Here is a 22523-nt window from a genome sequence, read left to right on the forward strand (position 1 = left end):
AATATCACCTGTGGTAGACAGCTTGTTAATCATTTGCTGCTTAAAACACACAGGTTTAGAGATCTGCCTTAGCTATTTATATAAAAACAAGCAAATGATTTTCAGGTCATGCTCCCAAACCATATTTACTTAAAAAAGAAAGTTGATAAATTGTTTACTGTGGCAAGACAGCATAAATATAAAACCAGATTTCAAGTGAAGAGATATATTGTTTTTGTGACAGCTGCCTTTGTTTTTCCCAGTTAAAATTCTGAAATAAGAAATAAGAAATAACAAATAAGCAGTTGAAAAACTTTTAAAACCCTAGTATCTTTATCAATTCACTTTACCTAGCAAAGGTTTTAAGCTTTTGTAACTCATAAAAGCAAAGATATCACCCCAGATTTGTCTAGGGTCCAGAAGGCAATAAAATCTTACAGTAGTTCTGCATGTCAGAATTTCCATAATTTTCAAAACATGATTGATCACTGACAAAGATGTGCTGCATGTTTTGCATGGCCTACTCCATATACAACGTATGATTTTAGAAATGACTTAAATTATTTCCAAATTTTCTCAACTGTTCCTATTGTTGGAAACAATTCCAACAATTTCAGATTGCATTCATATAAAATGTGCAGCTTTTTAGTTTGAGAATGAAAAAACCCACCCTAAAAGCTTGAAGTGGGGCTATTGCTTGATTTCAGAAAATGCTACCATGACCCTGTCTGTTTTCCCTGATTGATTTTATTAGGATAACAGAACTCCACTAGGTATTATTTGACACACTGGGACAGATACCAAACAATCAGAAAGTACAAAAGGTGAGATTCCAGAGGGAAAAGTATGATTATACAACTTGTTACTTTTTCATACACATTTAAACGTTCACTTACTGGTTAAAAAAGCAAAAAACCTTTTGACCACTCTCTATAGAGAACAGCAACAATCTCCCATGGAGCTCAGTGGACAGTGAAGTAAATTTTTTAAAGGTAGAATTTAATGGTTATAAAATGTTAATCCATCTGGGTGGCTTAGGAATCAAAATCTTATTTTCAAAGTGATTTGGACATTTAGAGTAAGTCCTGTTAAAGGATTCAGGTGCTACAATGAGTAGAATCAGAAGACTGTCCCCAGGCACCAGACTCCCTACACTTGTGTAGGGAGTGTTAGATGCCTGAGAACAGAGTCTTAAACAGCAGCAGACTGAATGGGCAGCATCCAACAGACAGCAATTAGAGAATATTTTGGTCCCTCAGAACATCAGAGAATCACACATCCTTTTTCACAAGTCAGCTACAGAAACCTCCTCTGAATCAGGGTGCCTAGATGTTTTCTTCACAGAAAACCAGTCAAGGTCATTTTTTAAAGGACTGGTGCCAGAAGAGGAGGGAGTAATACCATGGTCTTTATACAATGTTGATTAGTTGCAGCATACTCCAAATGTCATTTATTTTTGCCACAATAGGAGATTTATATCTATACTTCTTATTCACTTAGAAGTTATTCTAACCATTAATCTCAGGCACATGGGTTGGTGCTTCCTGCCAAAACAGTTCCACTGTGCAGAAAAGAATTCAGGATACCTTGGGTCAGTGTGGTGTATCTAGAAGCAGGAAGTTTGGGAACTCATGTGGTGAGGACCTTTTTTATTTTAAGAAGCAATTACGGCTCTAAACAAAAAAAAAAAAAAATCTTGGCAGAAGGACTGATTCTTAGATTTTCCCATTCCTAAATAAATGTCCAGATCACCAGATTATAGTTTCATAGGTCATGCTCTTTCCCAAGGGAGGACTGTTTATGTATGCCATACAGAATTAGCCAATTTCAAAAGGAGATGCTGAGAACAGACATTATGCTTAGGATACCGCTAAGATGAGGAGATGTGAATTTGAATACCTCTGTCAAAGGGCTAATGTCCTGGCTGAATAGTGCTTCAACACCAGCCATACCTAGGTAAACTATGGCATAAAGGGAGAGACTGCCTTTATTTTGTGCACAGTCTGATCTGTTGAAATGCTCTAACAACACTAATCACATCAGATCTTTCACATAACATAGCTGGAGAAAGATCTTCTTTCTACATTCTTGTTTATTAGGCTTTGAGATAGTCAGTACTAAAATGCTTTTGAATTTGCCCAGAAGCAGACCAGTATGTACCTGGGGGTATTCTCATGCAGAAAACATGGTGCCTAGAAGTGAGGCTGCAGCAGAGTAATCCTTTGCCCTCATGCTAGCGATTAAGTCCCTTTGTGGAATTACTCTTTTGATACTCTAATAACTTTTACTCAGTCAGTCTTTAAAAGTTTCATTTCTTTTGATGCTTCATTTACCAAATACTGTTTCTTTACCACTTGGCATTGTTATTTATTCTATTTTTATACAACATCAGCGTAAGTAGTTACTAAATCAAAATAGTGACTTCTTACTACCATTTTCATGGGTGTTAATATTGCAAATTAATGGGTGTCATGGAGAATAATCAGGTCAGTTGACCTCAGTGACTGAATATCATGTATTATCAATGGTCTGCTTGATACACATCAGGCTGAGTTTTATGAGAATTACTTCTGCATTATCTTAATTTTGATGTAAGTATTCTAGGAATGTAAATTACTCAGCCTATCTTTACATTTTTGATAGAAACTTTCTAGTTTGTAAATTAAAGTTTATAGTATGGTTTTGCAATGTGAATAGTCATAGCACTCTAAGAAGCTGCCCATTAGCTAAGCTGAGGCAACTGAATATTTTAGTTCAACCCAAATATGAGCTAAAGTCATAAATCAATACAGATCAGCTTCTCTAAGACTCTCTGAGAGTACACACAGGATAGTGATAACTTGGCTGATGTGGGAGTGATTTGTTAAGTTACCGTAACTTAATCCAGTGTTCACTTCTCAGGTTGCACAATGATCAAGGCATTGTACTTATCCCCTTATCTTGTGTTAAGTGCCATCCATATTTAGTAACAGTATTATTAACGAGAGCAACGTATCATTATTGCACGTGCAGTAACTTAGCTTTTTGTATTTGATTTCTTTGCTGAAGTTATTTAAATGCGGACAGGCAGATTTCTGTGGGCATACTGCGATAGTGCAGGTTGCTTTCACGCAGCCGCACGGAAGCCCTGGCATGGGATGTCACGCTCCTATGGCATGACACACAGCAGAGGAATACAAAGCCTAAGCAAAAATGTAAGATGGCAGCTTCTAAAGCACAACGAGCTATCATATGATTTTAGCAGGAATATATTTAAAAATCCTTGCACAAATTCAAGCTTTTTTTTTTTTTCTTTCTCCACATTATGATTCTTGGCACCAGTTGCTACACTACCTTATACTGGAAAGACAACAGTGTCACCACACTGATTCACGTTTTCTGGCACACAGCCTTTCTTCTATGAAGAAAAATCCTTGATGCTTTCTTCCCAGTTTCCTCCCTCCAGATGAAGAAACAATGGCCTTGAGGAGCGTGACTCTGATCTGCACCGTGAAGATCTGTACACTCACCACTAATTACTGTATTTGTAATTCCTGACCAGACTAGCCTTGCCAAGAAGTGAATTACAGTCTTTTGAGTACATTAATATCTATAAGCTAGCCCTTCAGCTTGCAGGGCCAGTAGAAACGTAACTTACCCAAACACTCTCATTAAGTGCGCAGTGCTATCTGATTGTCTTGTATGCTTCTCTTGTATTAACCCTTCAATCACTCTGACAAGTACATTTGAACCGACAGAGGGAGATGATTTTGACAGTTTTGCATAGAACAATGATGCAGAAAATCTAAGACTGCCAGGAAAAAAAGCAGCACGTAGTAACCATGCTCTAGGTTTATAGCATCTCTTAAAAGAAATATGAGATGATCATGTCTTTTTTTGTTCATTGTTCTGAATACATTACCAGGCTGCTGTTGATTCTTCTGCACTTATAATACATCCAATAATTGTTGCCCTGACTGTTGTTATTGCGCTAGAGTTTATGCTAGGAGGACTCTTTGGAAGTAGCTCTTTAATTGAAGAATTGCTTCACTGTGATTTTATTTGATATTCATTTTAGCAGTACTGATCATAAGGAATTCAGTTAGTATTCATTGTAATAGCACTGATCATAAAGAATTAATTTGCTATTCCTATGGATGTCACAGGTGTTTCCATAGGACTTATGCTAACTGCAATTTTAGGATGCTTTAATGGATACTTACACAAAGATTGGTTTTGAAAGGATCTCCTACCACTTCCCAGCTGACTGATTTAGCTTTGGCTGTATGGAAGTAGAGCTCAAAATATGTGGGGGGTAGTACACCAAACTCTTGAGCAATAATAGGTTTCATTTTACATGACATTTTCTGGTACCCAGATTCTGAATCCTGTATGTTTAGCAATTGATAAGCCATAGGGCTTTGTGGAGGAGAGATCCATTTTCAGACATAGTCTTCACGCTTTTGCTGAGACTCAACAGTTACAAATATTTTTGGCATCACTTTCAATGACAGAACAGGATACTTACAAGAAAATGTGAGGCTAAATTGTGCAAAGGGGAAAAAATGTATATTTCTAACTAATGGTGATTCAGAATGTAATAAAATTGTGTAGATTAAACACATTTATAATCAGACTATTAACAAAAAGATTCACAACTGCATTAATAAGTCATATTTCATTATCCTAACACAAAAGATACCTGGTATGAGACATTAATATGTGTAATAAAGACTTCTGCATATGTATTATGAACAGCAGTGCTTTTAATATTAAAAGTGAATCCATACGGGTTATTTGACATGTAAAATATTAACTTTTATAGCAAGAATGCAAATGAGAGTTTGAGCACTAATTATAGCTGCAGATCCCACTCAGGAATGAGGATCTGTGTGACTAATGATTTCGGCAAAATGAAGGAATGGCCTGCTTCTCTCAAGAGGCAGAATATCTTAGCTCCCTCTCCTCTCTCTGTAACTCTTCGAAATTCTCAGCATGTCTCAGTACAGTACCTAATGCGTATGCTGCTTCCAGGGACTGGCTTCCAAAGACAGGCCACCAGCTCCGTGTTTTTACAGCTAGTTTTATATAACTGTCTCTAGAAAGGAGTAAAGGTTATTTTGTATTTATCCAGAACCATGTAACTGTAGGAGATATTCTATAAAAGATTATTTTCATTAGCTGTTCCCAATATCTTATTTCTATTTCTTCCATTAACAAGACAAAAGTGTTGAGTTTTGGTATAGGATGGTGTAATCGCTCTACCATGAATCTTTCACAGTATGTTTCCTCCATCGTTTTTTTCCACAGAAGAATAGGATGTTCTTTTTTAAAAAACAAATCTAGCTTTTGTCATTATTATTTGCTTTCCCTGTGCAATCCTTTGACAAACATGTATCCAGCTGAGACTACTGTGATGACTCCTACCCAAGCCTGTCATTGTTATTCCTGAAATGGCCAGAGGGGCCACTGGAAACCAAAATGGAGCTGTTAATTCTTTTCAAAGAAGTAGTATGGCTTTTTTATGGTAGGTACCCATGAGAAAACTGTTCTTACCTGAGCTACTTGCTGCTTGTCTGCATGCACAAGTGCCAGGCTGTACTCAGTTGAAATAACCTCTACTGTGTTAACGTTTCTCTCAATTTTATTATCCTTTATTGCAGAAAAGTTTAGATAAAGCATGCCTAAGAAATATGCTGTTAGAAATAGGATGACAAAACAATTATTGAATAGTACCATAGGTGTTTTAAGCTATCATATAATTATCTTTTAATAATAACACACACATACAATTAAAACTAGAAAATTATTAATATTGTGATTTATCGCCAATCTGTAGCGGAAAGGAAGTAGATTTACTAAAATTTAACAAAGGAAATTTTAACCCAAGTTTCTCTGATCCAGTAATAAATTCTCTGTGTTTCAATGCTGCTAGCCAATGTCTCTAAATTTAAGCAATGTCTTATGCAAACATTTGGGATAGCAGGATTGCAGATGTTCATAAAAGGCCACAACTGTGGATATAATGCAAATTTCAAAGGATGTTGAATTTGTAATACTCCTGCTTAATCAGATATAAGCAAGGAAGCATCATAGCTATGTGAGTGACTCCTTCAGTATTTCTGAGGTGCCCACTTTACCTTTGAGGATGGGACAAGAGAAGAGGAAAGTCAAAATACTGTCTTCTTAATTCAGTTACTCTGGCAAAGATCAGTAGTTTTTGAAATGTGAACCTCATTTCTAACAAGTGTCTTGCTGTACATTACTGGAAACACTCTTGTGATGTGTAAAACAACTGGCATGAGGAGTTCTTTATGAGCAAATTACTAAATCACCTTCCAGGCTGTCTTAATAAATCACTGCAAGGCTCATTAGTGTAATTTTCTAGACTTCATCAAGGTGCGTCTACTACAGCTGCACAAATACACGTGGCAATTTCACTACCAGTAATGGTCTTGGCAAACAACTGAAGTCTGACTGGGTGTATACAATTTGGCTAGATAATTAGATTTTTTGCTTCTAATATGATTTTCCTAATTTACCTCATTTCTATTTTTTTCTTGTTGCATTGAGCACCTTAAAAATTAAGAATAGGGAACGGATTGTTTCATTGAAATAAAGTTCTATGCATCTCAAAGATTAGTTAGTTCATTTATGTGTTATCAAAGTCAGCAGATTACCTTTTGCTGTATTATTGTTATTGCTCTGAGGTGAGATAATCCTAACACCACTAGAACAGATGGTCAAACTCTTCTTCCTTTTCCTTTCACAGACAGTAAGGTTAGGAAAAGGTGAAAGGAATTTAACCAGGTTTTCGTTTCCGTTTCCCTCAAATAATTAGGTTTTTATATATTGCTAAGCATATGGCAGGTCTGGCAGTAATATTCAATATTCATATTCAATAATATTAACATATTCAAAATAATATTCAACAGTATTCAATGCTTATGTAATACAAGATGATATAAAAAGCTGAAAAATAGTTTTTAAGTGGATTGGTGGTTTAAGCTCTGTGCAGCCTTTCCATTCTGTAAAATGTGCCACTATTTATCAGCTGAAAGTTGATGTGGGCTCTAAAGGCAAGATTTTCAGAGCTTTTGAATGCCTGTGTTTTGAGTCGCATTGTGTTAAGCTCTCTAAAACATCCCAAATGCTTAAGCATTGCTCAGGACTTTCTGACAGGTGAGGAACTTCAAACTGTCTCAAGTTGTACATCCAAAAGTAAGATATTTGAAATCACAAATCATTGAGTTGGTTTTCTGAAAACTATCCAGGGCCTTTAGACTAGTGGCCTAAAGTCAGGTCAAGTAATTTCTTAAAAGAAAGCTCTCAAATAAGTATGTCAATTAATTCAAATTTAATTAGTACCAATTCAAAGTGCATATTGATTTGTACCATACTGTTTTAGGTAGCTAGGTATATAAAGGAATCACTGTTTGAGATTGGTATTTGTTCAATTGTTTGGAGACATCTTCATCTCCAGACTGAGTTTGTTATCTAATATCAAGTGGCAAGTCTGCACGTACGATTGTTTTGTCAATATGAGTTCAATTCCTAGGGACTAGGATCTGCAAACTGATTTTGAGTATACAGATCAAATCTAGTGTAAATGTCTTATGTCTGAAAGACCGTGCAAGATAAGCAAGCTTGTTACACATACTTTACTTAGTATTTATGTGAATGTCAATATTTCTATATGAATTGCAAAATTCATTACCATACTGAAACCTTATTAAATTGATATTCAGGGCTGCATTATAAGAATGTGTAGGTTGGAGATATCTGACATTGTTTCACAAGTGAGAAATGCATTTTTCATCAGAATGGAGCAAGCAAGTACACTGAACTTTGATACCATTAAACCTTGCAATATTCTGTAGCCTATTGTTGTGGTTTAACCCCAGCCAGCAACCACCACAACGCACCACAGAGCCACTCGCTCACCCTGCTCCCTGGTGGGATGGGAGAGAGAATCAAAAGAGCAAAAGTAAGAAAACTCGTGGGTTGAGATAAGAACAGTTTAATAATAGAAATATAATAATAACAACAACAACAATAATAGTAATGGAAAGAAAAACAAGAAGAGAGAGAGAGAAATGAAACCCAGGAAAAACAAGTGACGCAGCCACTCACCACCTGCTGACCAATGCCCAGCCCATCCCCGAGCAGCAATCACTGCCCCCCACTCAACTCTCCCAGTTTATATACTGAGCATGACATCATACGGTATGGAACAGCCCTTTGGCCAGTCTGGGTCAGCTGTCCTGGCTGTGCCCCCTCCCAGCTTCTTGTGCACCTGGCAGAGCATGGGAAGCTGAAAAGTCCTCGACTAGTGTAAGCACTGCTTAGCAACAACTAAGACATCAGTGCGTTATCAACATTATTCTCATCCTAAATCCAAAACACAGCGCTATGCCAGCTACTAGAAAAAAAATTAACTCTATCCCAGCTGAAACCAGGACACCTATAAATAGTTACGGTGTATGCTTCAATCTGTAGGCATCATCTGCTCATTTGCAGTGGGTCAAGTAATTTAGAAACATAACTCAGAGAAATTTAACTGAGAGACCTACTTTCCAGTGGGATACTTCTTTTGTTTTATAAACAGGCACATCAGTTACTGTATGAGAGAGACTGACACTGCCAGAAAATCTTTTATTTGCTTCTAACTAGAAAGCATACAAATCCACACAGGCAATATTAAATAGGAGCATACACAGCAGCACAAATGATGTTTCTGTAAAACTTTTGCCTCAAATCACTTCCTCTCGTTTCACTTTCTACCAGTACCAGTATTGTTGTTGGCTGTAGTACAACTATACATAGAAATCGTAAACTATCATGCAGTATAGCCCCTTCTCTTCATTGTCCTTTTTTAAGCATCTTTCAGAATCAAACACACAAATCTTTTTACTAAGCAAACTCTAGTGACTCTTGGAGATTGCTCCTTTCCACACCTGCAGGCCTCAAAAGCTGCGTCAATCACTTCTCTTGACTTTTCCCACTTGCTCTTGATTGTGACTCTACTTTTCAGAAGAGTTTGAGCGTTACACTAAAGATCTGCGTATTGATACTGCAGCTTTACTTTTGATCTTTCTCTTCTTTCTTCCAGCGGTTACATATTCGCAGGAAGGTTGTAAATATGCCTTCTCATTTGTGGGTGGTATCAGCATGCCTATGTATTTCTGATGGGGTATTGTCAGAATGCCAGATCTTTGCCCAGCTGTGGGTTGAATTGGCAATTTCTTAGGAGCCTGAACGATATGAATAAAATGAAGTATATTACAGCTGTCCTCATCTTAATACAGAGGAATAATCAGCAAAACTTGCAGCAGGTCCCAGCATGTGATAGCTCTGATCAAGATTGAGTATCACATGCTGAGATGTGAGATGGGCTGCATCTTCTTATTAGTAATAAGCTTAGCTTCAAACTGAATCAAGGACCATCTGATATTGCATTTATAGAAAGCAGAACAGGGAGTCAGGAGACTAGTACACCATTCTTCATCCAGTCATAGGCTTCTTGTCTATGAAGTCCTGCTGGACAGCATATTGAGATTTACAGCATTGAGATTTGCATCTCAGATTTTGGATGACCTCTTTGAGATTTTGATGTCTCAACTTCCAGAGGCACAGGGCACCATTTCAGCAATAACATACCAAAGTCTGAAAACAAAGCTTAGCTGTCTCAGGCCAGGCATCTGTGAATGGAAGTAGCAAAACAGTGTCCATTTAAAGCAAAGCTGTTAGCCTTATTCATCAGTTTCCTCATCTACAAAAAAAAAAAAAAAAAAAAAAGGAAGATATGCTTATGTTCTCTGCAAGAATGTGGTTAAATCATATTCCTCTATGTTTATTTTACTACTTGTATCAATAGTGCTATGGAAGATTTATAGCCATTTAAAACTTGGGGTGGCACCTACTAGTAACACTTACATGAACAGTGTTGCTAATTTTGCACTATTTCTTGTACATCTATTTTTGTGATCGGTTACATGAGTCAGGTAGATGATACAAGGAAACACTGAACAACAACAGAGCAAAACAGTGATGTTGATAAAGGTAGCTAAGCTCTACCGATTATCTCCAAGGAAAATACATACTTCAGCAACGTTGACAAGCATGACTTTTCTTTATACCAGAAGACCTAAAATCACAGAAAGGAAAAAAAACCCATGAGATGTGAAGTGACTTACAATGACTTTGACAGCCAAGTAACAGTTTAGAAAGTTCAGTTCCAAAACAGAAAACAACAGAAAAGAATTTGAAGGCACGTTAATAAAGTGTTATCTGCCATGTGAGAAACATATAGGTAATGTATCTATAAATAAGCAAAGCTTTAATTTGTCTATGTAGCAGTATTTTTCCTCAAAGACAGCAAAGGTTCTGACACGTCAACAGATGGAAAGGGCTTGGCTAGCAACAGACATTCAGACTCCTCGAATGAGAACAGGATTTTGCTGTTTATTATGTTTCCTAGAAATGATGTTCAGAACAATGTAATCTGGAAGTATTTTAAAGTGACTCTTCTGCAGCTGTGTTAGCTGATAGCATAGGACAGATGGTGCAACACAGTCCAGCATACAAGGAGCTTACTTCTTTCACAACTTCATTAGCTAAGGGCTTTGAAAAGCAACAGTGATGATGATATAAATCAGTGCAATCTTGTAGAATAGGTAAACAAAATGGGACAGGCTTTTTACCCCTGGCTAGGTACCACCTTTGAGCTGCTGTGGCAGGGAAGGGAGAAGGAAGAAGGGAGAAATCTTCTTAGTCAAATCTTTCTTCAGCACCCGCTTCTACCAAGTTTCATGGTGGGTAAACTAATTGCCATGCCTGGCATTGCCTATCAGCTTCCCTCAGGTTCTTGTGCAAAGAAGGTGGCAGGCCAACTTCCAGGTTTTCGGTGTCAAAATCATGCTCACAAACTGAGTCGTCAGCTACTTGCTTTGTTAACACACTCTCGTATAGCAGTTAAAAGAAAATCCTTACTGTAATACCTACTGCAAGTAGCTAAAACAAAAGGATAAGTTGTCAAGCTGATAAAGTACTGCCACCCTAATTAGACAAATAAGTTGTTAGACCTCTGAAAGCCATGATACATCATGAATAAGGATATTTAAAATTAGGTTATATCTAATTACTTTTTAATTTCTATTTGCATTTTAATGAAGATTGAGCTTAATGAGATAAATAGCAGAGAGGTTTCTGTATCAAAAATACTCTTGAATTCTCTGTGTGTCAAGGATTAGATTTTCAGAGGTTTGGGGTACCTGAAGTAAGATAAGTGTTTTAAAAAATTCATTAGGCATTTATCTACCTTGGGTCTTCTCTTTGAATCTAGAAGGAATTTGAAAAATCCTAGTCCGCTTGCATCCTCCTGGGTCTAAATGCCTTCAGGAAATTATCCAGTGGGATTTCTAGAAGTGCTGAACACAGGCAACAGAACTGAAAATCAATGGGAAACATGATCAGGTTTTAACAATTCCAAAGACCAGATCCTCAGTATATGAACATTGTCAATATTATGTAACATTGAATACTGCATGAGAAAAGACTGTTTTTCAGTGGGGGTTTTTTGTTTGGGTTTTTTTTTTCTTTTTTCAAAATGGCAAGAATTCTAAATGTCTTTATTGTTGCTGGAATTTTTATCTTAGCACAACAGCTCTACATTACAAACTTTACATATTTTAAATGGCTCAAACCTAATGAACTTCATTAAGATGTATCATTTTGATTAAAACATGATTAATTTATCTCTATATATTTAGCATGCAGTGAACAGATGAATGTACTATATGGTGACTAGAACACTGCTGAAGGAACAGTAGCATAGATATATTTCTAAATGTTAACATATGTCTACGTACATTATGTTCATGTTCAGTTGGACTCTGGCCCTTTGTACTTTTGGGAACATGCTTGTGTTGCACCTTCTCTTTCCTTTTATGGATTTCTAACAACATGCTCATTGTACATTAATAATCCTTTAAAAGCTCATTGTACCTTAATCATCCTTCAAAGTAGAACATTTTCTACTACAGGCTGCTTCTTGACATGGTCAGGCTGCGTATGCTGTAATGGATTTGTACCAAATTTCCTATTCGGCTGATCTGATAAAGCTTACCCATACACTGTTCAAAAGTCATTCAAGCACTGAGCATATTACAGACAAGTGGTGCCATTCAGCGTCAGGTTCTCAGGTATTAAACAGCTTTAGAGGAAGGTGGACTACAGTAGGCCGCACTCTACACCTTCACTGGGACAAGACAAGGAACAGACTTTCAGTCATTCTGTAGTCACTACCTACAATTAGCTAAAGAGCAATTGTTTTTAGTCACTAATTAAAACATTTTCTACAGGTCTATACTGAAAAATCTGAGTACTTCTAGTACTGATCTTGCTCTCATTTTGCAGATGCTAATTTAATTCCCATTACTCCTGTAGCATTAGGTATTTCCCTGGCAGAGCTGTTGGCTAGCCTCTTCTCCAAGCACAGGGAGATTGCTTATTGTTAAAAAGCAAACAAAAACAGAAACAACAAAAAATGTTTTATGCCAGCTCTTCTAACATAGCTAATCCAATGGGAGGTAAACTAAAAGGTGGGAGCTGATCCTCTACATTAATTCTTAATGTAAATATCACTTAAGACATTAAACCTCATTGCAATTTAGCAAAGAAAGGTTTGACAAAGGGTCTCTTCCCATAATCAAAAGTAGTTAATTGAAGTGTTTGAATAAATGCTACTTAAATCTTACCATGCTTATAAATTCTGAAACATTAAGATTATCCTTTATTCAAATCTAACCTGTAGTTGTGCAAACTTACAGTCTCCTAATCTAAATAAAAACACAAGTGGCATTTATCTACTTAGAGCTTTTGGAGTGACTCACCTGTAGAACAGAATTTTCATATTTTTCAGGAAGGTGGAAGGATTGCAAATATAAATTAATTATCCTCTCCTTTCTGTTCTGCATAGCAGGCATTCAGTCAGTGAGATACAATAGCAGACTTCCTGCAACTCTTCAACACAGTTTCGATGCTTACTGACTTCCAAAAGCATAACTGGGTCTGCTTAGTGAATGACAAAATTAACTTCTGAACAAATCTTCCCAAAGCAGCAGTTTTTAAAAAACCAATATTCTCAGGATGCTTTTCAACACAGTTATAAATCACATTGTTGGATTAATATGACACTCATCAATGTTTTGATGGCCAGGTGTTTTGTTATAAATGGGTTTCTTGCATTAAATAAATGACTTTTCTTATGCTCCTAAGTTAATTAGAACATAGGGTATGGCTGTATGTATCTTTAATTTTGTTCAATATTTATTGGTTAATTATACTAATGAAGCGTTATTATTTTGTTTTCTTTTGTCTGGATGTTTTGAGAATGAACTAGTTGCTGAGGCTTGTTTTTGTTTATTCCAGCTCTGGTATTGCATAACATTGCCAGTGTGCCTTGCCTGTCAATAGGGCTCCTCACACTGCATTTGCAGAGGTCATGCGTTACAGCTGCAAAGGTGAAATCTCTCCTTATTTTGGTGATGGTATTGACTTGCTTTTCAAAGTAGTTTACCTTTCAGTGACACTGCATTTACTTAGCATACCTTACAAAAAACAACCCCCCAAAAAACAAGAGAAAGAGGGACAATGTCTTCTTTGGCACAAATAAAAATGTAATTGTTAACTATACTAGGTTAAAAAAATATAATCAGTATGACAGTCAGATGGGTAGACCAGCACCTTAATGTTTGCTAAACATACACTAGGCATATTTGTCAGCTTTTTTAGACTGCAGGCAGTTAAATCCTGTGTACATGAACTTCTGCATTAACTTAAACTGTAAGTGCTTATGCACAAGCTTACTAAACCAGCTTATAAAACCTGTTGCTGATATTATAATATTGGAGCAAGTTCTCACTGGAGCAATGCTGTTCTGGCTCAGCTAAGCTATGCACATCACTGTGAAAAGCAATATCCAGTTGTTCAGCCTCCTAGGAGACATCTAAGTAGATGGCTTAGTAAACTTGATCTAAGCAAAACAAAAGGTGTTCCAAGTCAGCCAAATGTAAAATTACCCATCAGGAACAAGGAAAGAAAACTATAGTTGCTGAATGGAGAACTGACAGTCAATAGTTACTTTGTGTCTCTGGTTCCAATTTTTTTATATACCTTTACTAAGACTGGGTGAAGTCAGAGTGGAGATTGCTCCTTTCTTTGGAGAGCTACTGAGCACAATCAGGGAAAGAAACTTGTAGAGTTCGAGAGGTGCAAGGGAGACTGCCTGAAGGTGGAGGACTGCAGCTCAAAGAAAAACTGAGAAACTGTGGTAGAGACAGAGAGCAGATACGAGGTCTCTGAGATGATGAAAGAAATTTCCTGCAACCATTGAGAAGTGAGACGAGTCAGGTGCAATTTAGAAGGTCAGTGAGTTGAGTAAAACCAAGCCTGGATACCAGGACCAGTCTGCAAAGCTGAAGAGCAGGAGAGCTGTTTATAAATTCCCTTTATGGTTATTCTACTCTGAGTTTCCTTTGCTTAAAAAGTTAGAGATTCTAGTTTATGTTATTTTAAAGCCTGACTTTTTTCAGTTTAAAAGCCTTTTGATCTTCTTTGGGGAGTTCACTGTAGGAAAAGGTCTAGTAAGATCCACCTCAAAAACTTTTACTAATTCTGGATCCCATTGCATGGACAGTTAACTGAAAAGCAGTGCCTGAAATCTACTGCAAAGACAAATGAGCTCTCAGTACACAAGTGCTATTGACCACAACTACAGGGCTGGTTTGCTCAGGGGTAGCGAATTGGAATAAGGAAATCCTTTTCCCACATGTGGTATTGAAAAGGAACAGTACTAGAATAGTAAATACACTTTGGATAGTCATTAAAAAAAGTAATATAAAATTGGTAGAATGTAATAGAAAATAGCAACAAAACTTTTCTGAAGAAAATGTCCATGTGACAGGCTTAATGACCTTTGCCCATGTATTATCATAAAGAATTAGTGATGTCTTCCATATGCCTTGCTAAATGGCTCTTTAGTCTAAAAGAGAAAGGCATAATGAGAACAAATGTCTGAAAGCTGAAGCCAAGAAAAAAAAACAATTTAAAAATTAAGGCTACATTTTTAACTCTATAGTGATTAATCATGGGAACAAACTACCTAGAGAATTATTTGAGTCCCCATTTCCTATATTTCAGATAAAAAATAGTGTCTTTCTGAAAAATAAGATTTAGAAAACTCAAGTTCTTAAATAATTGCTGAACTCATCCTATTTGATTTATTAAGGAAAAAAAGAGTAGAATGAAGTAAAGTATAATAATGATACATAGCAGGACAGACTACAGGATCTCATAGTCCTGACTGCTTCCGAAATCTAGAATCTTTAGAAATCTAATTACTATAAAACACAAAATGCTACCCTTGCTACCCAGATTGTCTTGGAGCCTTTGTAGATATTCAAGGTCAAGAGGATAGAAAAATCTCTTTGTCTGTTGTCTTATAGTTTATAGGCATAAATTCAGTATCTTCACATAAAAGAAAGAAGCTTTGTATCATTATTAGTACATGTTTTCCTGTAAACTCAACCCCCACATATAGGCTACAGGCAAACCAGGAAACGGAAAGGTCTTGACTGCAGCAGTAACCAGGTTAATCCCTGATACACAAAATTCCCTGTATTCACAAGTCTTAATGGTCCCTCCTGTGGTCTCCTCTGGTGAAGAAAAATCACACTATGCACAAGTGTAATATGGAAGAAATTGGTCTGGTTTGCATGGGGATTTGCATCCATATAACTTGCTCCTGTATGTTTCATTATCAGGGGATGGAGACTTTCATATTCTTCCCAGGGATGTCCCCAGAGCAGTGAGAAATGTGGTGCTGCACATGTTGCACACAAATTATTCTTAATGAATAGCTTCCTGTATTACCATATATACTGAACAAGTATGTAAGCAAAATTCCTCAATCAATACTACAGGTAGAGGATATCACTGGTTTTACTTTGTCTTTCCTTTTACTTGTGATTAACAAGAACGTAAAGGTTAGATTAATTTCCCTTTGTTTCACTTTGCATTTAACTTTATATGGGATAGGTTAGCAGAAGATCTTGTCTTAAAATGAGAAGTTCCAAGAAGGCTTGGAAGTAGAATACATCACAAAGCTTGTAGATAAATTAATGCAAATAGCTAGAATTTGAAATTTCTGCTTGAGAATCTGCCGATCTTTTTATAGAAATGAACGTAAAACCTCAGTTTTGCTCTGAAGTTTCACTAGCAAAGTTACATTTCCAACTCTTTCCGTATTAATTTTAGTTCAGACTTGGAAAAAGGACAATGCTATTCTTAAAATTTCTCTGTGCTGAGTGGGGTTCTTCAGAAAATATTTTTAATTATTAAATGGGAAATAGCCCATTTCCACACCAATGCATTTGGAAAGGTAATTACTAATACAGCTGTGTTGGTCTCTGAATAAAGTAGTTAAACATATCTTTTAGGATTATTTATCACTTAACTTGCATGACTCTGGGCAGAGACACTGAAAAAAGCCTTTCTCCTGGATTGAATCGTCTCATCTCACAAGCTCTCAAAATACAGAATTTCAAAGACAGAATGAAAATGTTCTGTGAAAATGATGACAGGATCAGCTCATAAAGTTTAAGAAAATCATGCTGCAAATCTTAGTCATGTAGTGTCTCAGTGCATTCCACAAGTGAGTAAAAGCGATTTTTGAAGAAAATATAGGCTCAGGACTTTTGTTTAAAGAGTAAGACTGGGCAAGGGGACCTGGCTAACTGCGCAGCTTTCTATTTTTCAAAGCAATGTTATCATAAGAGAAGAGTCTGAATGTGGAAGTATGAAAATGAGCATCTGTTGTTATGAGAAATGTCAGACATAGAAGTTTAAAATATCTGATTTACCTAGATTTTTGTCCATTCCTTTTGAAGAAAAAGAATGAAGATAATAGCTATCTCCTCACCTAGTATTTCTAAGATTTCACATTTTATAGACTGTCTGCCTTCAGGGCTTGATGAGTCTTTGTATTAAGAATCCACCTGATAATAATGTTTCACTGGGAATATAATAATTCTCTTTTGCTAGAGGCAACTGGCAAAGAAACTTCCTAAGTCAACTAAAAAGTCTCTTTTTTATTAGCTGGAATTTATTTCTAGTTCTTCATCTTTCACTTTCTGCCTCTGATTAGCTGCAGGAACTGAAAAGGAATATGTGCATGAAAGTTCATAATAAAATATGCCAAATCTTTTTTTCTCCACTTAGAGATTCCATTCTACTAAAAGATTCCTTTTCCACACTTTTCAGCAAATGTGCAAACCATAGGTGGGCAGGGGTTATGGGTCTTTTCCACTCAACCAGGATAGAATGATAAGACCTGGAAGTGCCAATAATTTGTCTTTGCTGATATTGGAAATCGTAATTTTGGAAAGTGATATGATCTTTCCTGCTCCTTAAGATTATGAAAAGAAATGAAATGAATAGCACTACTTACACATAGTCTCTGACGAAAGATGTCTTCTCTTTTCTTACTATGTACATTGCATTACATACATGGATGCTACAGACTGTGGATTCACAGGCTGCTAAGAAGTAGGACACACACATACACACAAAATGTCCTACCTGTATCACTTATTCCCACTTATTGACCATAGGATCTAAGTATTTAAGTTTTCAGCATAACTTGGTCACTTCTAATAAACAGGAAAATAGTAATGCACATATGCAACACATAGGAAAAGAGACCTAGATGAACTATCTAACCACAAGGATGCCTGTAAAAGTGCTCCCAGCTGTCAGTGTTGTGAGGTGTGCTCCCACCCAGCCCATTACAAGGGAAGAGCTCTCTCTGGGGGGGTGGGACAGCTCCTGCTCCACATCCTCCAGTTCTGTGCAAGCATAAACTCACATTTCATGGGAGAGCAGCAGCATCAATCAGCAGCTTTGATTGTAATGAGTAATGGAAAAGCAGGCCCTGGCAGAAGAATTTTGAAGATATCATTAGCCCCTCAGTGGTAGACTTGGGCCTTTGCCCAAGAGTACAAATCGGTATCAGAGGAGGAAATTTAATCTGTTTTTGCGTTTCTTACATAACATCCTAATAATTGTAACATCTTTCTTCTCTTCAAAAAAAAAAAAAAGTAAACAACCAAAACAAAAAAAACCCGGTCATTTCCAACATCTAGAACTAACAGACCACTTCTATTAACTACTAAATTGCCTTCAACTGAGTATTAAATCCAGGTTTTAACACCAGGTGTTGTCCATAACTTTCCTTTTCTCTCTGCTCTGCTCTGCTCCACTCCACTGAAATTCACAGCAGTGCTCATCAGGCCAGAAGCTGCGATTCAGACCTCGGCTTAAAACATAATAGTAAGTTTAGCCATTTCTTATGCAAAGGTAGCCCATTACTTTTTCTTGAGAAAGAGATGACAGATCGGAAATAAAGAGCATCCTTATGCTAAAAGATAGTTACAGATTAAAACCTAAGAAGGTTTTTTTTTTTAAATGAAGAGGATGAATAAGAAACCAATGCGGTGAGACAGTAACATTCACCATGGCCTACCATATAAATCTTAAATATGAAAAAATGTTTTAATGTAAAAGCATTAGAACATCAGAGTCACCTCAAAGATCAAATTAGCAGCTGCATCCTTGAGCACTTTTCAGCTTATTTGCACTTATTTCAGGGATTTTTGATGATACTTATATTTCTCAGACATCTTTTATCGAACTGTAGACCACTTATTCTTGCTAATGTGCATGTTGGCTCCATACCACCTCAACTGGCTGAGTGTGTCTATTCTCAAAAATGCAAAGAATTTCTTTATGGTGAGTACTTGAAATTATACTCCCTTTATGATAATTTATTAAAGATTGGTTTTATTTTAAAAATGTTTGATACAATATAGCCATGGTCTTACCGAGAAGGAATTAAACTTCTTTGGTTTGTTTGTGTGTACACTTGTACATATACGTCTATGTAAGTCAAGCAATGAGTACCTGATCCTGTGAAAAGCCTGGAACCCAAAACCAGCATTATATCTTCTTTTGACTGTGAAAGTGGAAGGAACAATGATTTACAGATTGATTTATTTACGTACATGAACACATGCACTTGTGAACATAATTTTTGGGTATCCTGATGCTGCTTTGCAGGGCATAAATTACAATAAATTGCAAAATTAGCTCTAGAAAAAGCACAAAATATGTCTCTGAATCCACATGAATTATGGCAATAGTAGTAATAATAATGATTCTACTACTTGAGGTGTATATAACGGCTATGACTCATAAGGACTGAGACTGTGTTTTAATGTGCATTTTTGAGGCACTCATCAAAGTTAGTTCTGTTCCTGAAGAGAGCCTTTGGGTGCCACTGTAATAAGAATTCAACCCTAAATAAGAATATGCAATTTTTTTTTTTACTCTCACCCTCCTGTGGTCTTGCCAGGGGAGAGCTGTTTTACTTGCAGTTCAGGCTGCTTGTAAGATGAAGACTGATCAGGAAATATGCTAATTCAGCACATCCATTAGGCACTGCGGTGCTGTCTTCTCTTCAGAGCAGTTCTGTCAGGGTGGCTTTGGCTGAGCTGGTCAACAGTTTTAAGTCTGCTGAATCTCCTGTTTCCTCCCTGCAACCAGCAAGTCTTCCAGGCTTGGTATCCAAACGCTGGTAAAAACTGGAACTACAAAGTCACAACTGTAAATGTAGATAGAGTAAAAATATGTATTACTGACATTTAATACAGAGGTAAAATCAAGGTCCAAATTATACTAAGTTGAGTAATCAGCTTCAGTTACCTATTGGGAAAACAACATCAACATTTTCCAGAACTCTCTTCTGAGACTCTTTCAAATTGAGGAGGTGCAAAGAGTTATCTTCCTTAAGTGAGGTCACCCAAGTCCCAGATACCGCTCCATCACTTCTCCTTGCTCTCAGCTGCTTTGAAGAACAGAGTGTTTGGAACAAACCAGGCTGCCGTCTATAGGAAGTGTTTCCAGGCTCTTTTCCAGAAAGGGTGATGTTCCCTTCCACAGCCTCTTCCTTATGTTAGCCTGAGAGGTTCTGATTAAAGAAACGTACTTTGAATGGGAGATAAGAAACATTTGCCCTCATCTCCTCTACTGTTAACCTTTGTCATTCAAGGATTATCGGCAGTTGAACTCCAGATGCTTTCCTTTTCCCCTTGCTACTTTTAGGATTGTGGGTTATAATTCATCTGAGTCTGTTGCTTTGTCAACTTTTAATCATTCTAATTACCTAATTATCTACTCTAATGAAATGATAAAGCTTTTAACAGTTCAGTCTTCCTTCTCCCTGAAGGAAATTCTATCTCATCCTCTGGGATGTTACCTTCTTTGTTTAAATATGAAGACAGAGAAATTATTTGGGGGCTGGGCATCAATGCTAGTTTTGCCTGTTTAAACACTCTTTCCTTCCTCATTGTTTGCTTTTTATAATTGTAGTTACTCTTTAGCCTTTGTTTACAAATCAATGTTTTTGTTGAACTTCCTTAACAATAAATGGCAGCAGGGAGATAGGAAACAGACATCGCATAAAATCTAGAAACTCTTTCCAAATCAGGGAGAAAATTCAGATTTTACCAACACCAAAGGTGACTCTTTCAAAGTTCATAGCAATGAACTACAAATTCATGCTGCATTTTGACTCACTGAGGCATACTTTCTTTCTGCAAGATCACTTCAGCATGAGAAGTATGGAATGAGGCATCAATCTATGAAATTATATTATGTGGGTTTCATTTACCTTAGGCCAAGGAAAGAAGTGAACTTGGGTTTCTCCACTGTCAATAAATACTCCAAATTTGCAGCTGCTCTACATTATAGCTCTCTTTTTGTCCTTTAGCAGTGTTTCAAAAGAAGGAGTATTTTGGGAAAATGACTATAGGTACACGAGTATACATTTAGGGAAAAGATCTTACAGAAGAGATTCTGTAAGGGCTGAGATAGCGGAGTGCAGTGACAGGGGAGGTATCAGATCTAGAGTCAATCCCTATTGTTTTGTTTCCCAGCTGACTGCCTCAGGGTAGCCGCTCACTGAACAGGCTCCAGTACACTGCCTGGGGTTTGAACCCCCTTCTGAATGGCCCAAGTGCCTTGTGCTGTCTTATTCCCTAATGAATGTTTTTGCGTGTCCTTTCTCTTGTCCCCAGCTGGTCTGACAGAAGAGGGTCCACACGCTACTGCTGTGCTACAGGGATGGTGCTATAGCTAGCACAAGTTTTTTCCCAGTTTGCCTCCTGGAAGGTACATCCTACCTATTGAACACACAAAATCAGAGAAAGTACGTTGTTTCCACATTAGCAAATTGCCAAAGAGATAAGGACTTACTCTCTCAGAGGAAGACTGGAAGCAGTAAGGGGCATGGGATATGATTCAGTTCCTCCCTCACTTAAAAGTGTGTCAGTCGAAAAAAATCCCCCCAAAGTAATATTTGAACACAGAGAATAAAAGTGTAAGAGAATTCAGAGAGGAAGATCTGTGAGAAGGACGGTAGACAAGGGAAGGAAGGAAACAAGAAGACAAGGCACTTAGGCTGTGAGGAGGAGTTAGCCTAGGAGAAGAGTAGGGAAAAAAACACTCTGCACAAGACGTGTGGAAGAGCAAAAAAGAATGGAGTTCTGCCTTTAAGAAAAAGAGGGTCAGGACATGAGAGAAAGCATTCAAAAGAGCATGAAGTGGGTTAAGAAGAAAGAAGCAGTGAGAGGAGATAGGAAAAGGGGGAACTGAGAAAACTTTTAGACAAATATACAGTAATTTTATGTCCTTCACTATTTCCCTAGGAGGAACGATACAGGCATAACTCAAGCCTGTTATAGGTGCAATTCCATTCAAGTCAGGTCCTTCCTATTATTCCACATTTGAATTCTGTACCTCTGCAGGCTTACAGGCAGTTGGAGACATCCTATTCGTACAGTATCCTCACACACTTTAATTCACAGGGCATGGGACTTCATGTCACTTTTCTATTCTTAGGATCTAATTTATATAACTTTAGAAATGTACTCCCTCATGTCCATTAAGTCCATCCTGGTTGTCTGCTATTACAAATTCTTTTCTTCTTTAAGGCAGACAGATTTCTAATTTCCCCTTATAGGAAGTATGCTGCCACTCCGCTGTGGAAGGCTTCCCGACATGTCTCCACCCATGCAGGAACTATTCCCTTTTCTGGAGTGTTTAATCAGCATACTCACATGTGAGCATCAGCCCTCTGGCATGCACAAACCTCTATCCCTTGGTTCAGAAGCCTCAGAATCACAAGGATCTCATCGGTTTCCACCTCACCTATCTAGCCTTTCTTACAGGAGTAATTTTTCAGCTGGAATTTATTATGTCTAGGAACAATTCCTGGTAAACTCCTCTTTTTTTGCTTTTAAAGCTGCATATAATGGAACCTGGTTTAGTTGTCTCTGAATTCAGCTGAATGGGAGAGAACATCATTTTAGAGGGATTGCCACATAGCTATTTTGAACACATTTATTTCTGTTTCCTGAAGTTACTGATCTGAATCTGTGATCCAGATC

At 37.2% G+C, this 22523-nt stretch overlaps 1 protein-coding gene across 1 annotated transcript in view; it reads left to right on the forward strand.

Moving 5' to 3' along the window:
- The window catches only part of CSMD1 (CUB and Sushi multiple domains 1), a gene marked incomplete at both ends in the record, with an annotated part of 1257610 nt that overhangs the window by 20835 nt on the left and 1214252 nt on the right, over positions 1 to 22523 (forward strand). The gene's annotated exons all lie outside the window — the stretch shown is intronic.

The sequence above is a fragment of the Platalea leucorodia genome (genome assembly GCF_965183815.1).
Source record: "Platalea leucorodia genome assembly, chromosome: 3".
NCBI lineage: Eukaryota > Metazoa > Chordata > Aves > Pelecaniformes > Threskiornithidae > Platalea > Platalea leucorodia.